Raw genomic sequence first — 13,527 nt, 5'->3', positions numbered from 1 at the left:
ATAAGGAATTTGGAAGGAACTTGAGTGTAATGTGGAGGGACTGTAAGAAAATGTTCTGGAAAGAGGTGAAAAGAGTAAGACAGGCTGGAAGTGAAGTTAGCAGGGGAGTGAAAGATAAAAATGGTAGATTACTAGTGGAGAAAGTAGAAAAAGTGAGCAGATGCAGAGAACACTTTAAGGAATTGTTGAACATAGAGGATGGAAGTAATGCGAGTATAAGTGGCTGGGGAATGGCTGGGAGGAGGAAGGAGGTGAGAAGACAGGAAGAAATCAGTAGGATAGAAATTGTGGAGGCAATGAAGAATGTTAAATTGGGGAAAGCCCCAGGAATTGAAGGAGTGTGTGGTGAGATGATGAAGTATGAGGGAGAGATAGTAGTAGAATGGATGTGGAAAATGTGCAGATTGGCCTGGGAGGAAGGTAGAGTCCCAGAGGATTGGAAGTCAGGTATAATTATTCCCTTGTACAAAGGAAAAGGGGAAAAAGAAGTGTGTGGTAATCATAGGGGCATCTGTCTTCTTAGTATAATAGGAAAGGTGTATGGTAGGATGCTTATTGACAGAGTTAGAGAAAGAACACAGAAATTAGTTGGAGAAGAACAGGGAGGCTTTAGGAAGGGAAGAGGCTGTGTAGATCAGATATTCATTCTCAGATCTTTAGTGGAAAAGTTTCTAGAGAAGGGAAAGAAGTTGTATGCAGCTTTCATGGATTTGGAGAAAGCATATGACAGGGTGGATAGACAAGGATTGTGGAAAGTATTAAGAATATATGGAGTAGATGGGAAGTTGTTGAATGCTGTGAAGAGTATGTATGATGGAGCTAAGGCTGCAGTGCATGTGGATGGTGAACTGAGTGAATTTTTTTCTTTGAAGGTTGGGTTGAAACAGGGATGTGTCATGTCTCCATGGTTGTTCACTCTGTACATGGATGGGATAATAAAAGAGGTACAGGGTAGGGTTGTGGATGTTGGAGTGGCCCTGGTGAGAGAGGGTAGTGTTTGGAAACTCCCTGTACTGTTGTTTGCAGATGATACTGTGTTGTTGAATGAAGACGAAGGAAAGCTACAAGGCTTGGTGGATGAGTTTGGGAGAGTGTGTGAGAAACGGAATCTAAAGGTGAATGTAGGGAAGAGTAAAGTGATGGTCTTTGAGAGAGGTGATGTCAGTGAATGTACAGCGAGGTTGGATGGTGAGGAAGTGGAAAATGTGAGTACGTTTAAGTACTTGGGTAGTGTGATGAGTAAGGATGGAGGTTTGGAGGGTGAAGTGATTGAAAGAGTACAGCAGGGAAGAAAGGTTGCTGGTTCTTTGAAAGCAGTAATAAAAAGCAGGGAAATGAGCATGGAAGTGAAAAAGTTACTACATGACAGTATTGTGATGCCAACTCAAATGTATGGAAGTGAAGCTTGGACATTGCTGGAAGGACACAAGTCAAGAGTGAGAGCAGTGGAAATGAGTTGTCACATGGAGAGACAGGCTGACAAATGAGGATATAAAGGAGCGTTGTGGTGTGGATGTGGATGTGATAGGCAGCGTTAGGAGGAATACACTGAGGTGGTTTGGCCATGTGGAGAGGATGGAGGGTGAAAGACTGACGAAGAGAGTGTATGTGAGTGAGGTGGAGGGGGGAAGAGGGAGGGGGAGGCTGAGGATGAGATGGAGGGATGGGGTGGAGAGGTGTATGAGAGAGGGGGATGTGAGTTGGAAGCGGGGCAGTGAAATGGCAGGGGACAGGGCGACGTGGAGGAGATTTGTTTGTGGCCACCCCGAATGGGATTGAGGCATCTGGCAATAGATAGATAGATTCAAATAAATAATTTTAATATATGAGAGAAATAAATAAAATATAAAAATGCCTACAGGCTGCCCATGCGCATACATGTGTGTGTGTGTGTGTGTGTGTGTGTGTGTGTGGGAGGTTGGCCTACGACGCACCACAGTCCACACAGTCAGTTTGATCCGACGGTCGAACTGTGCGTGACTCGCGAAATGTTATTTGTGGCTTATTTTTCTGCCTTCCAGTGACTGCTTGCCTTGTTTGCCAACATGGGGCCTAAGCGCAGTGCTAATGATCCATGATTCCAGACTTTCATCGTTTGACAGTAGTGCAGGAAGTAAGGAGAGCTTGGCTTGATATCATATGGTCTTGACAAGTTAATGAAATCTGTGTGAGCTCCATGGAAAACAAAGGCATTAACTGAAATCTTATCTATATACGATATTGGAACTATAATGGAAGACAATAACTGGTCCATAATCAGATTGATACATTGCCGTTAATGGGCTGGGGTGCAAACGGATAATGGATTTACATTGCCCCATTACTGACAGTAGAATCTGGAAGTACTGGGCCAATACTTGATGTACAGGAAAAACCAGTATTGGGCCATTAATGTGCCAATTGTTCAATGTTTGTTGGGTACTTACCGTGTCCTGGATCGGACACCCGCTTGTACTCGATCCTGATTGGTTGTTATAATTGGGGTGTGGCCCGCCGTAAACTTGGGAGGGCTTGGAGATCTTCCACTTGCATATTGAGTTTGGGGTTTAGTTCTCTGATATACAGTGGTTTTAATAATGGGAGACATCTTACATTACATGTAATTAAAATTTCTGTATTTTCTTCCAATATATTTCTTGTAAGAGCAATTCTGTGTTCCTGTTTAAGGTGTTTTTAGGTGCACCAGCTGTGTAGTGGTAACTCAGGCGCCAAGACAATTTCATGGTTGTCATGCCCACATAGAGGGGGGGGGGGGAACTTTGCAGGTCCCTCTTTGACAAGTAAACCTGTATATATAGAAGATGCGATCTCTAAAGTACAGGTATGTCTCTCTCCCGGTGGGTGCTGTTTCTCAGTAGCAGGTGACTGGTCTTTTTGCTCTTGTAGTATATTACCAGGTTAAGACTCTTTGGGGGGTTTAATGGCTTCAAATTGCTCTTTACTACTTGTTTTATAATTTTTTTTCCCTCCTTGTAGGCTGTTGAGAAAATGGCTCTGTAGTAAAGGTTGATGTCATCCTCCTTCCAGTGTTTTCTGTCATTATTCCTGTTGTACCAGTTTTCAATGATTTTCCTGGTTTGTAGGTTAGTGTCCTTGTATGAAAAGCCATTGTTGATTGATACCGGTACTTGTGTAGAGCGTTCAGTTTCTTTGTGTACTTGTTGCCAAGAGCTGCAATGAGTGAGTGCTCTTCAGATGTGAGCACTCATGGTACAGTCCTTATATCTCTGTGGACACTCATTACTACCATGTAGGCAATGGCCAGGGCTTGTAGCCTTTACGTAGACATCCGTGTTGAAGAACTATCCATCTTGCTTAACGAGAACATCGAGAAATGGTGTCATTCCATCAATGTTATCTTCTAAAGTGAAAGTAAAGCCAGAGTTCTCTTTCAGGCAGAGCCTAAGGAATTCAATGTGCTCTGCACTTTTACTTTTAATAAAAATATCGTCGATATGCCTGCAGTAGATATCTGGTTCCTCTATCTTGCTGAACACCAAAGCATCCCACGAAAAAGTTTTCCTGCCTCACTCTCGGGGGGAACCCATAGCTACACAGTCTACCTGGCAGTATTTACTCCCTCAGGGACAGATGAAGGGAGCTTCCTTAGTACATCACTCAAGCAGGCCACGTAATACTGATCTGGAGATGTTAAGATTAGGAGTGGATGCATCACGGTATACACGACTGAGGATGTATCCAATGGTACGGTCGACAGAGACATTTGCAAATAACGACTCCATCTGTCTCCAAGGGAATAAATACTGCCAGACAGACGGTGTAGCTATGGGTTTCCCCACGGGAGTGCAGCTAGCAAACTTTTTCATACGATGCATCGAGGAGGAAGTGTTCATCAAGATAGAGAAACCAGATATCTACTTCAGGCATATCAACAATATTTTTAACAACAGTAACAGTGAAGGAAGAGCACACTGAACACCTGAGGCACCGCCTGCAAGAGATCTTCGGTCTTACTTTCATCATAGAAAACAGCGTTGATGGAGCGATGCCATTTCTGAATGTTCTCGTGAAGCAAGATAAATACTCCTTCAACACAGATGTCTACGTGAACGCTACAAACCCTGGCCACTGCCTGCACGGTGGTAGTGAGTGCCCAGAGAGATTATATGTACTAACCATAGGTGCTTACATCCGAAGAGCACTCACTCACTGATGCTCTTGACAACAAGGACGCTACGCAAAGAAATCTATCACTCTATGCAAATATTAATCAACAATGGCTACTCTTATAAGAACGTCAACCGACCAACAAATCATCGATAACCGGTACAACAAGAATAATGAGAGAAACCATAAGGAGGAGGATGACATCAACCTTTACTACAGAGCCATCTTCTCAACAGCCTACAGGGAAGAAGAAAAAAATTATAAAACAAATAGAGAAGCACAATGTGAAGTCATTAAACTCCGAAAAGTCTCAACGTTCGTTCGTTCAAAGATTCCCTGCACATATAATGCAGGCCGGGCCATACATTAGCCCGATCAGTGGTGTATGGGCTTGTTAAAAAACAGTAAGTGGGGAGGACAGGACCTGGGGATTGCCCAGCACACACGTCCTGTCTCCTGACTGGCTTTGTGGTGTGTGTGCCGAAAAGTCTCAACCTGATAATATACTACAAGAGCAAAAAAAGACCAGTCACCTGCAACTAAGGAACAGCTCCCGCCAGAAGAAAGACATACTTCAGAGGTCGCATGTTTTTATACAGGTTTACTTGTCAATAAGGGAACTGCGAAGCCCCCCCCCCCTCCTTGCCCATGTGGGCATGACAACCATGATATTGTCTTGGCACCTGAGTTACCACGATACGGCTGGTGCACTTAAAAACACCTTAAATAGGAACACAGACTTGCCCTTACAAGAAATATATTGGAAAAAAGTACAGAAATTTTAATTACATGTGATGATGTACGATGCCTCCCCTTAGAACCTTTGAATATCAGAGAACTAAACCCCAAACTCGATATACAAGCGGAAGATCTCCAAGCCATCTCAAGTTTATGGCGGGCCACACCCCAATTATTATAACAACCGAGCAGGATTGAGTACACGCAGGTGTTCGATCCAGGACACGGATTAAATAGCGTCCACCTCACCTGCTCAGCTCATTCTCACCTCAGTCACAGAGGAAGAAACACCTGTCTATCAAGGCTACTAAAGAAGGGTTATGGGACCCAAAATCGCGATCTACCAAGAAATGGACGGGACAAGCTATGGCAAAATCATACACAACCTGACGGAAGAGACTAATACACTCCTAAGGTGTGAAGAAAATATAGAAAAAATATACAATGCAACATTTGCAATGACTTTCAAATATATATATATATATATATATATATATATATATATATATATATATATATATATATATATATATATATATATATATATATATGGAGCCTCTGTGGTACAGTGGTAGTGTGCGCTTCGTAAACGGGTGAACCAGGATTGCCCCGCCAGGGTAATAAACTTTGGGAGTGTTCACCGGCCACTTACTGCACTAGAGGTCACAAGGGGTGTTGTGGTTGAACCAGTGTCCATGCTATAAAGTATGCTTGCACCCAGTTGGCTTGCGCGGGCCGATTACACTTTTGGTTCACAGACTACAAACACATCCAAAGCCACTCCAACACTACAATTACACTTACAAGCACTTCACACCCTGCAAACATCTCTACCAGACAGCCTAAGCCATTTGGTAGAGATACAGCTGGTGTTTCGATTCGTGCCAGAGCCTGAGTCGACATCACTCTGATGCTCCGCCCCCTGCGCGAGCTTGGAGCCGTTATAGAAGGAAGTGAACCGACTTGGTATTATGATAGTAGACTTAGCAGTGGATACTCAAACGGCTAATATATATATATATATATATATATATATATATATATATATATATATATATATATATATATATATAAAACAGACTGGTAGATATACATACTATAGAAAGACAGATGGATAGGTAACAAACTACTACTTCAATATTTCTCTCTTCACCTACCTTAGTAAATCTTTTCAGACATCTTTCAGTTCGTGCTTTGCCTGGCTATCCTTGACGTCCACTAGCAATGAACGCTTTAGGGTTTGGGTGCAATCACTGACATAGGTGGTAATAATTTTCAAGTTAACTGTCTCCTTTCAAGGCTATCATATTCGGCACACCTCAGTTACAGGAAACCAGAACCGTCAGTGAAAATACTAAGTGGACAGTGTACGCAACAACGTAAACTCAGAACAAGCTGTAATCACGTCCCGCAAATCATCTTTTTCTCCAGTAATAGGCTCTCTCTCTCTCTCTCTCTCTCTCTCTCTCTCTCTCTCTCTCTCTCCACTAACCCACTGAGCTCAAAAATTTCCTCTTAAACAAATATATATAAACAACATAAAAAATAAACATAGAAATCAACACACTGACAGTGCTGATTATAGCAGCAATTACATAAAACAATGGCACAGTAAAACATGATCAAAACAACCTCCCAAACCTCTTCATCGTCCACCAGTCCTCTTTAGCTCGACCAACTTACCTCCCAAACTCCCTTTTAAAAATGAAAATAGCATCATTCCCCGCCCTCAAACATGGCCCCGGGTGTAGCTGTCGAAACCCAAACCTCTTCACCGTCCACTAGTCCTCTTTAACTCAACCAACTTACCTCTCAAACTCCCAACCCTTCTTAAAAAAGAAAACCGCATCATTCTCCGCCCTCAAACATGGCCCCGGGTGTAGCCGCCGAAATTGTCTTCATACCCGAAAATAGAGAAAATGACATATATATATATATATATATATATATATATATATATATATATATATATATATATATATATATCAATGCGTACCCTAAGCCGGATTAATGAACAGACTTTTATCTTTTCAAATCTGGCCGGGAGAAAATCCATACTTGACCAAATTACGGGAAGGAATTATTAAAAAGAGAGGGGAAAGTGGCGGGGGGAGGGGAAGGTGACTGCTGGGATGGAGGGCTGGCAGTGGAGGAGGAGAAGGGGTTGTGAACGAGGAGGAGACAGAAAATAGAGGGGTGAGGAGGTAGAGGTTATGGAGGGGGAACAGGTAATCGCTGGGATAGGGGCTGGTAATAAGAGGATGGGGAAGGGGGAGTAGAGAATAGGAGGGTGGGGAGCAAAGAAAAGATCGGAGTATGAAAGGAGAAGGGATAGAGAAAAGGGAGGGGTTAAATAAAGGGAAACGAGGATATGGAGGTGAACAGGTGACTGCTGGAATTGGAGACTGGTAATAAGGTGAGGATGGGGTAAAGGGGATCAGAATATATTATGAAGTAATGAATAGATGGAGTAGGAAAGAAAGGGGAGTGTGTGAGGGGTCAGGAAGAAAGGCTGAGAAGGGAAGGAAGGGAATGAATGTAGCGATGAGGAAGAGAGGGAAATTGTGAAAATGACGAAGAAAACCATGGAGGAAGGATGGGAAGAAGGGAGGCAGGGAGAAAGGGAGGAGAAGGGAGAATGGGTGGGAAGGATGAAAGGTCTGGTGCGAGGAATGAGGACGAATGGAGAGGGGAAGAAATGAAAAGTGAGGCAGCAAGGTAAAGTAATAGGTGCGAGGCGTGAAGGTAAAAGGTGAGGTGTGGGTGTCGGGAGGGAAGGAGAAAGGAAGGGGAAAGAGGGAGGAGGATAAAAAAGACAAGGCTTAGAACAGTAAGAGGAAAAATTGAATGACACAGGAAGAGGATAAAAATGTTAATGATGCAAACAGTATATAAATGTGTGTGTGTATATACCGGTAGAGAGAGAGAAAGAGAGAGAGAGGACAGGTAGTAATAGAAAATTCTCTTATATATATATATATATATATATATATATATATATATATATATATATATATATATATATATATATATATATCCAAACCCTTCATTCTGTTCTCTGTTCTCTCCTTTTCTCTCTTCTAATCTCCACTTCTTCTTCCTCTCATCTCCTTTTCTCATTTTAATTTACTCTCCTTTCTGTCTTCATTTCCTCCTCTCATGAACCATTCTCGACTCCTCTCCTCAACTGCTATTTTATTTACTATCTCCATCCCCATCTTCCTTTTCACTCCAATTATTCTCACATTCGTCTTTTCTCTCCTATCCTTTTTGTCTTATATAACTCCTTTCCTTTCATCATTTCAAGTAACCTCTCTCCTCTTCTCTTTTCATCCCACCTCTACCTTCCATTCTTTTGCTCTTGTCTCCCTCTCTTTCCTCATTTATCCTGTCTTCCTTCTCTGCCATCTCCCCTCTCCGTCTCATGATTTTTTTTTTCATTTTCATTCTCTCTTGCCTTCTTCCATCCACCTCTTTTTCCTTTCATTTTCTCATCTAACTTCTACCTTTTCATTTACCCCACCCCCTCCTCTTTTATTCACTTTTCGCCTCTTCCTTCACTTCCCTCCTCGTTTCTCCCCTTCTCCCTTACACTTTTTCATCAAACCTCTCCCTTCTCATCTTCTCCCCTCCCTTCCCACCCTTCTCTTCTTTTTCTTTTCCCTCCTCATTTATCTTCTCTCCTCCCTCCCATTATCGTATTCTCCTCCCCCTCCACACCCCGCCGGTGCAATGTATTGAAACGCAGTAATAGGAAACAAATATATCCATCTATTGGTTTCTCTCGCTGTGTGTGTGTTTGTGTGTGTGTGTGTGTGTGAGAGAGAGAGAGCGTGTGTGTGTGTGTGGGTGTGTGTGTGTGTACGGATAATTTTGCTCATTAACAGCACACACCACACAGTTATCCTACTGACTGATCACTCACTAATGCCAGCTCCATCCAGTCACATTTTAATAACACCACTATCACCATTAAACGCATATTATTACAACTCATTAACTATTTAATACCTTTTTATTACGCTCATCATAATCATTATAATAATCATCATATTCACATGAATTACCATAATCAAGACATCAATCATCATTAATAATCATGATCAATTATCATTGTAATTATCAATATCGTAACTGTCAACACAATCATCATCATCATCAATAATTCCTTTAGCACTAAGATTTTTGAATTTCGTTTTTGATATCAGGAGACTATAGGCACGTTTTGGCGAAAGTTTAATCCCGGATCGATATAAAGTCGATGCCGACAGCTGATCCTGTTTTGGCAAGGCACAGTGCTGGTCCTGGATTGGAGTGAAAGATGATCCCTAGTCGATCTCGAGGATGGACTGAGCTGGCCTATCCTGGATTGTGACGTTACACCAAAACAGATATAACTAAGTCAACTAATACCAAGTCGGTTCACTTTCCCTCAGGGCGCAAGGAGGCGTGGCTTGTGTGTGACGTCAGTGGACTTAAGTAACAGAAAATGTATAAAAGGGTAGACTCAAATTAAACATAATAAGGGAAAACGAAGAAAGGGAAGAAGTGCGGACTCGTTTAACCGTATAACATAGCAGTAGGTTCCCTCACACATTTCAGTCCCCTCCCTCACTTACGACTGAAAATGTGTCATGATCTGGAGAGTCCAGCATACATCCACTCACCGCTACAGTCAGGCGTCAACTGAACTTGGGTTTCGTGCCAGCTGACGTCACTCCGATGCTCCGTCCCCTGCGCCAGCTTGGACCCGTTTTAGATGGAAGTGATCCGACTTGGTATTATTAGAGATATAACGTCAGCTCCTATACTGTAAGTGCCGCATTTTTTTTTTTTTTTAATATACTGATAAAATGATACTGCCAGTTACTAAGGTGGGTATGAAGGGATCTACTGTGTCTCGTTTCATCAGTAATGGGACCGTATTGCTGAAAATGAGAGCAGTGTTACTGCTGACAAAATCATCCGTTTGAACTTTCAACCGCCATCGTTTCGTTTACAATCAGGTGGGGCGCTGGGGTGTTGCCATGGCAACAGGACAAGCCGATCCGAGACTGCTATAGTAGGACTCGCGCACGCTCGCGGCCGTGGCGCGGCCCGCACCTGTGTACAGTGTGCCACGTTTTCTATACCGTTCTCTCTCTCTCTCTCTCTCTCTCTCTCTCTCTCTCTCTCTCTCTCTCTCTCTCTCTCTCTCCTGGCGGGAAATGTGAGCCACCCTGAGTACTTTTGATTCTTTTATAAGTTATTTATAATTGTGCTTTCATTTGTTAATTTGGTTTTGTCATATTTAGTAGTAGATGGAGTGTCAAAGTTACTGTCTGCTGAGAGGTTTGTTACGTTACTGATTCATACACCCCGACGTAGTGGTCCAGGGGGGAGGGGAAGTGTGAAGGGGGATTTGACCTGAGACACCCAGGAGGGATTAAGAAGGGAGGAGAGGGGAAAGGGGGGCTGGATTCACCTACCACGTGGTCAGTATTAGAGAGAGAGAGAGAGAGAGAGAGAGAGAGAGAGAAATTACGTGTATAGATATATGTGCATCAATAGGAACAATGTATATCAGTGTGTGCAGTATGTACAAAGGAACAAATGAATACAAAGAAGGCAGTGACAGACCTCTCTCTCTCTCTCTCTCCTCCCTCCCCCTCTCTCTCTCTCTCTCTCTCTCTCTCTCTCTCTCTCTCTCTCCTGGCGGGAAATGTGAGCCACCCTGAGTACTTTTGATTCTTTTATAAGTTATTTATAATTGTGCTTTCATTTGTTAATTTGGTTTTGTTATATTAAGTGATGCCGACAATGCATTCAATGCATGCCTCTCTCTCTCTCTCTCTCTCTCTCTCTCTCTCTCTTGGGACATTGAATCTCCTCATTCTCCCTTGGGACATTTATTTCAGGCCAGATGGATGTGTATTGCCACTCACAAGAATTACATGAATTATTTCTTTTACTTTGAATATTGGCATATTTCTTCTTTTTTCAGGCTCATTATCTTATATCCATAACTGTGATATTATTACCCACCCTAAAACTACGCTAAAAACCATTAAAAGTGACTACAATATCTTTTAGCAACACTGTACAATATGTGTGCCATGTTTCTGTGTTACTGTATAAATATTTTATGCATAATAAGATTACTGTTGATTCATCCATCAAAATACACAAGTGTAAGTTTTATTCATCTGAATTTATCGAATTTGTGATGCCTTGTACATAAATAGCTTCCGTTTCACATTGCATGTTGGGGAAACGTGGCACCATTGCCCACAGGTGCAGGCCACACCCCCGCCGCAAACAGGCGGGAATCCGACTATAGACTGTTTTGGTGTGATCCCTCTGGATCAGTAATCCGCCTCGATCCTAATCCGATCCCACTGACCCCGCCAAAACAGGCCCCATATCATTTTACTCGGAAATGGTCCGTCGTAGTGAAAGATTTAAAAACAAGGTGCCCCGAGCCCTCCGCCAATGGAATCATTTCAATACAGTATTCAATGCTTGCTACCACCATAGGATTTTACGATATTTTCTTTAGTTTATGGCCAGGCTTCTTGTAGTTGAGGAATTAACAGGGAACTCTGCTAACACCTCTACTTTTGTTCCTTTTGGCTCATATATCTGGATTACACCCAGCCACTGAGTACCTGGAAATAGGGATATGACGATGATTGATGATGATGATGATGATTAAGCCATTACCTGAAACAAAACACTTGAGTTGTACCGATAATGTGAAGGAACAAAATTATCACTCAGGCACCTAAAACACTCTCAGCTGAAGAAAATTGTCTGGTGTTACCTAGCTTTATGGAACTGACGTGCTAAAAAAAAAAAAAAAAAAAAAAAAAAAAAAGGACAAAGATGGGGCACAAGAAACCAAACAGGACAAAAAACGCCTGAAAGAGAGGGAAAAATTGTAACGGAGAGAGAGAGAGAGAGAGAGAGAGAGAGAGTAGTGTACCAATACTAATAAAAGCTGATAAAAAAAAAAGGAACCAAGAAATAGTGCCTTTCCTCTGTCAAAAAATAAACAATAAAACAAAAAATAAGAGAATTCAATTTTTATTTTCTCGGTTAAACTCGTAAAAAATATTTCGCCGCCAGATCCGATATCCTCAGTCAATCTGACCGAAAAAGAGAGAGAACGATGACAAAAAGAAAACAGAAAAAGAACGATAAAACAAAAAAAAAAAAAAAAAAGGCATTTCATATCCCCCTTCCTCCCAGTTCATTTCCGGGAGGCCAACCAATTTTTTACCCTTTATACTATCATGATTTTTTTTTTCTTTTTCTTTCCCCTTTACTGAGACATGGCCGGGTACGTTTCATCCACAGGGGACGGTTTCTTACCTCCTACACCCGTGTGCTGTTAACTTAAGACGGTTTTGTTGAGCTGAGAGAAATCCTAGTCATATCATCGGTCAAAAAAGTATCTTGATAAAGCAGATGGAGTTGAGTACCGTAGTTAGGTTAACATTAGACGATTCTATTCACTTGGGATATCCACATCAGCCCAAAAGATTACTCTCCCTAATCCATTTCTCAGCTTTACATGAGAGTGAGTATTTTACTGATGCTAACACTGGACAATTTTGCAGATCCAAACTAAAGGATCAAATGGGACAGGTGGAGAGCTTGATGTGTGACTATCCATGGTTGACACACCAGCCCCGCTTGGCGATGGAAGGTTTGGTTTAGGGAAATATGACCTGGTATGACAACAGGACGTCCAGCGTTCCAGCGTAATGATTAACGGCTTGGTTTAATGATTAATGATCCGGCTCTTGGTACGGCGGGATGAGTTAACGAATAATGATACGGTTTGAGGAGTCCGGTTTAATGAATCGCTGAATAGTTCGTAGAACAGTGATTATACCATCTCTGTGTACTCATACTGTATGTCTGAAACAGACAGGCACGAGAAACTATGGAAACTTGATTACTGCATAAAATTCGAAGATCAGGTAGCACATAATTTATATGCAACAAGTATCTTGCTCCCAGTATATTAAGAGCAGATACAAACCCCTGAGCTTAGGGACAACATTCATCTATATCTTGCTGACCACAGAAGTTTTCTGGTTCAACGGGAGAAGCATAAGAGGTACACCGAGAAAGAGGTGGTGGACAAAAGCATTAAGATTACAGTGAGATGCTCTCTCTCTCTCTCTCTCTCTGTTTTGTATATATATATATATATATATATATATATATATATATATATATATATATATATATATATATATATATATATATATATATATATATATATATATATATATATATATATATATATATATATATATATATATATATATATATATATATATATATATATATATATATATCCATCATCCAATCCTACATTGCCCCACGAGGAGCGTAGAAGCCCGGGGCTAGGCAGTTGGCCCCGACATTTAAGATGAGTGACCAGCCTCACTCATCCCTGAGTGGCATTACATGAGCAATCAACCCCAACCACCCCTTGGATATAAACCTTCACCGGCTCAATCCGACTGGAGCGCAACAATTACGCATTAAACCACCAGGCGCCAAAATTTGGTTATATGGTTACCACCCAGCGTTGTGAATGGTTTTATGTATATATACTGTGCGTGTGTGTGTGTGTGTGTGTGTGTGTGTGTGTGTGTGTGTGTG

The 13,527-nt window shown here is 41.8% G+C and overlaps 1 protein-coding gene across 5 annotated transcripts in view; it reads right to left on the bottom strand.

The window, feature by feature from the left end:
- The window catches only part of ASPP (Ankyrin-repeat, SH3-domain, and Proline-rich-region containing Protein), a 558,597-nt gene that overhangs the window by 131,522 nt on the left and 413,548 nt on the right, over positions 1 to 13,527 (bottom strand). The gene's annotated exons all lie outside the window — the stretch shown is intronic.

The sequence above is a fragment of the Coenobita brevimanus genome, chromosome 65, assembly GCF_032717465.1.
Source record: "Coenobita brevimanus isolate Jiangsu-jjx chromosome 65, ASM3271746v2, whole genome shotgun sequence".
Taxonomy (NCBI): Eukaryota; Metazoa; Arthropoda; class Malacostraca; order Decapoda; family Coenobitidae; genus Coenobita; species Coenobita brevimanus.
Note: the sequence above shows the minus strand (reverse complement) of the source record. Positions and strands in the feature narration are given on the sequence as shown.